Raw genomic sequence first — 3,829 nt, 5'->3', positions numbered from 1 at the left:
GACCACAAAGAGTTCCATCCCTGTAAGACATTCTCGTCCCCCTCCCAACAGCCATTAGTTGCCAGAAGTTCCTCAGGTTAGATTGGGATTTCATACCAACTTCCTCATATCTATGCAGGAATTTTGTCTGGTTTGATCTTGCATAAGACTTGTGCATGCTGTCACCATTGTGGTGATTTCATATGAGTAACTGACCAGCTTCCTGGAAAACTCTGTTTCCTTTTTTTATTCACTTCTTTTGTTAGTATACTTCCTCTGTTCCTTTCCTATTGATGTCCTTTCTTTTCCCACTGGCCAGTATTCTGTTTTGATGTGATGTGTATTCTGTTACCTACTTTTTCCCCACTTAAAATCCCTTTTTTTTATCATGACACTATTTCTATTTTCATAAACTATACTTATACTTACACAGACAGGCACATATCCACACAAACTAAAATCGAGGCTCCATGTATGAGAAAACATGAAGGAAGCTTTCACAGGACTTGTGGATCCGGTCACTGTTGTGATTTCATATGAGTAACTAACCAGCTTCCTGCAGGACTCTTTCTTTGTGGTCATGTACCATCCCTGGTTCTTACAGTCTTTCTGCCCCATGTTCCACAATGGTTCCTGAGCCCTGGGTGGATGAGGTTTAATATAGGAGTCCTATCCAGGGACATGCACTCTGCAGTCTTTTATTCTCTAAGATTTGGCCACTTATGATCATCTATTTTAATTGCCCTCTGTTGCATGAGGAAGCTTTGCTGGTGAGAGTTGAGAGTGATATTAGTAATCTCTCTACCACTTGTTCCACTATGTTCCATGAGCCTTAGGAGTAGAGGTTCCCTTCATAATGTGTCACTAATGGTTGGCCATCTCACAGACACATTAATTCTCTGTGTGTGACCAGTTGTGGAACTCAATACTACACTCTGTCTGTTTCAAAAGCAGCTTGATGAGTGGTAACTGATAAACATAACTGTAAATATAAGGATCCATATTCAGCATATATTAAAAATATGTTTGTTTAGGGATATGATAGGCATAACGTTTGTTGTAGAATCTATAAGCATTCCAGTCATGTGTATTTGGCTATGTTTACAGTGCCACAAATGAGTTATCTCCTGTGCTGAAGACTTTTTAAGTTCAATTACATAGCTGTTGTTTAATCCAAAGATGAAAGTGCCACTACTGCAGCAATATACTTTCTTGTGTCAGTCATTGTTGTGGTTTTTAGGTTTTAAAGCTGAGGTTGGACCATTACTTGATTTTTCTCCCTAAGCAACTTGTGTAGTATCCTCCAAAACTATGAGAGTTTATCTTCAGGGAAGAGGCTTCCAAGTCAGGTCCAGCTCCGTTGATCCAAGTCCTACATCTGAACTATATTCTGACTCCAGCAATAGTGTCTTACCTTCAAGTTCTGTTAGGTAATCAAGGATTGTGAGAATAGGCTGTGTCGTTTCTGGAGTCTCTTGAACTATCCCAAAGAGCAATTTGAAGAGAAGTTTCTCCTGTCTGGCTCTGTGTTTCTTATGATACAGCCTGCAGCTGTACACATGGACTCATATACATGAGTCATATGTATTTTTCAGTAGGCTTTGAACTATTTTTCAGTAGGCTTTTGAACTATTATATTTCCCTCTTGTTTTTCACACCATTATTTATCTCTAATCCGTCTCTTCCTAACTAACCCTCCATCCTCCTTCCCAAGTTAAAGTACCTTCTCTTTTCTCATTTTCTCCTTGAAATACCTGTCTCTTGTTTATCCCCTGTCCCATGAGTTCCTTCTTTCGTTTTGCCCTCTTGGTTCCTTGCATATCCTTTCATTTCCCCTTCCCTATTAAATACCCCCAAATTTTCCCATTTTCTGCTTGGTTACATCTATCTCCAATATCTCCCTCTCTTGGGTACTTTCTTTCCCTTTTCCTCCATGATTCCTTTCCACTCTTTTTACTCCTATAGGAGGTTATATACTCACATATAAGTCATTTGTGCTAAGAACCACAAATGAGAGAGGACATACATGGCTTGTTCTTCTGAGTCTGTGTTACATCACATAGTATAGCAATTTCCCCTTCCATCCATTTACTGACAAATTTCATCTTTCTTTTTCACTGAGTAGAACTCCGTTGTGTAAATATACCACATGATGAATACCATTATGAATTCATCAGCTGAGGGACATTTAGATTGTGTCCATGTACTAGCTTATTGTGAAAGGAACAGCAACAAAAGTGGATGTACAAGTATCTCAGCAGTAGCATGGGTCTTTTCAGTATATGGCAAAGAGTGGTATAATCGGATTATATGCTAGATTTAATTCTGCTATGAATCCATTTGAGCCTAGGCCTATTTTCGTCAAGGGGGTTTATATTACCATTTGAATTTCCTTATTTGTTATGGGTGTGTTTAAACTGTTGATTTCTTCCTAGTTCTGCTTTGGTGGTTTCCATGAATTTAGAAATTTATTCATTTAAGTTTTCACATTTAATAGAATATAGGTTATAAAAGTATTACATTAGGGGCTGGAGAAATGGCTCAATGGTTAAGAGCAATAACTTCCAAAAGTGTTGATCATTTATAGAAAATTTTGTTGGAATTTTTTCAATATCATATATACAATATCATATCATCTGCAAAAATGGAATAATATGAATTCCTAGTCTTTAATCTCTTTAATTTCCTCTCTTACTGCTTTAGCTCAGGCTTTAAGCACTATATCGGAAAAGAGCCCTGGGGGGGCAGTGGAGAACTCTGTGTTATACATGATTTTAATGGCTTTGCTTTGACTTTTTTTCCATTTAGTATGAAGTTGACTGTGGAACTGTGTTTTAAAGCCTTTATTTCACAGTGGTCTGATAGAATTTTTATATTCTGTGTCTCTCACTTGTGTCCAGAGGCTCATCCATTTGTCTAGTCTAGTCAGCTATCTTGCTCCTAAAATAAAGGCTAAAAGATGGTGAAATCAATGTCAAACTGGCCAGGAAAGTTTCACACTGCTGCAAAGTGCTGTGTAGATTGCTATAAGAGAGAAAGCATCAATGATCTTACGCAGTACATGTCTCTGCAGGCAACAATACCAACCTTCCCTGCAAGTTGTATTCACCAGTGAAGTAGTTGTGAGACAGTTATTGGTGTAACAAATGGCTTTCACGTTGAATTTGAGGCCAACTCTACAGCAGATACTTCATGGCTAGTCCTGTAAACTTGGCCAAAAGCTCATGAATGAGGAGCTCATAGCCACTACAAGAGAGCTTACTGGTATTGTTTTGCTAAATGGTCATACCATTAAATTATCTTAATATTTGTCTTTAAACCCATAGATTTGTGCTGCTAGCAACCTTGGTTAGAGAAGCTTCTTATTGTAGTTAGGAGTGGTTAATTCAGACTCATAACTGGTATAAATTCTAAGAATCAGTCACCATGATTACTCAGCCATCTGTATCAATCTCCCCACATCTAGGGAATCCTGCAGAAGAGTAGACAGAAAATGTGTAAGAGCTAGAGGATGTGGAGGAGAGCTGTAAAATGCCATTTTCAGGATATGACAGAGCTGATACATACAACTTCTAGCAACTGTGTTTGCCTGTACATGATCTGGACAAAACAAGCCAGTAAAAATTCCAGCATTGGTGGGGAAAGGGTTAACAAGGCCCCCATCCTTAACTAGAAGCTGTTAGAAGTTGATGGCTGTGGCGGGAGAAGAAGTTGTTTTCCTTTGCAGTAGTGGCTGGTAGTAGGTTGCTCATGTACCAGTGGATAGTTACACACCTATATGTATATGGTCAGAATTATTTGGACTTAGGGTATTAATAATAATGATGGCATCAAGTCTATATTGCAATGA

Source organism: Nannospalax galili, unplaced genomic scaffold (genome assembly GCF_000622305.1).
Source record: "Nannospalax galili isolate Female #2095 unplaced genomic scaffold, S.galili_v1.0 scaffold198, whole genome shotgun sequence".
NCBI classification, from domain to species: Eukaryota; Metazoa; Chordata; class Mammalia; order Rodentia; family Spalacidae; genus Nannospalax; species Nannospalax galili.
This window is presented reverse-complemented; position numbering follows the sequence as displayed.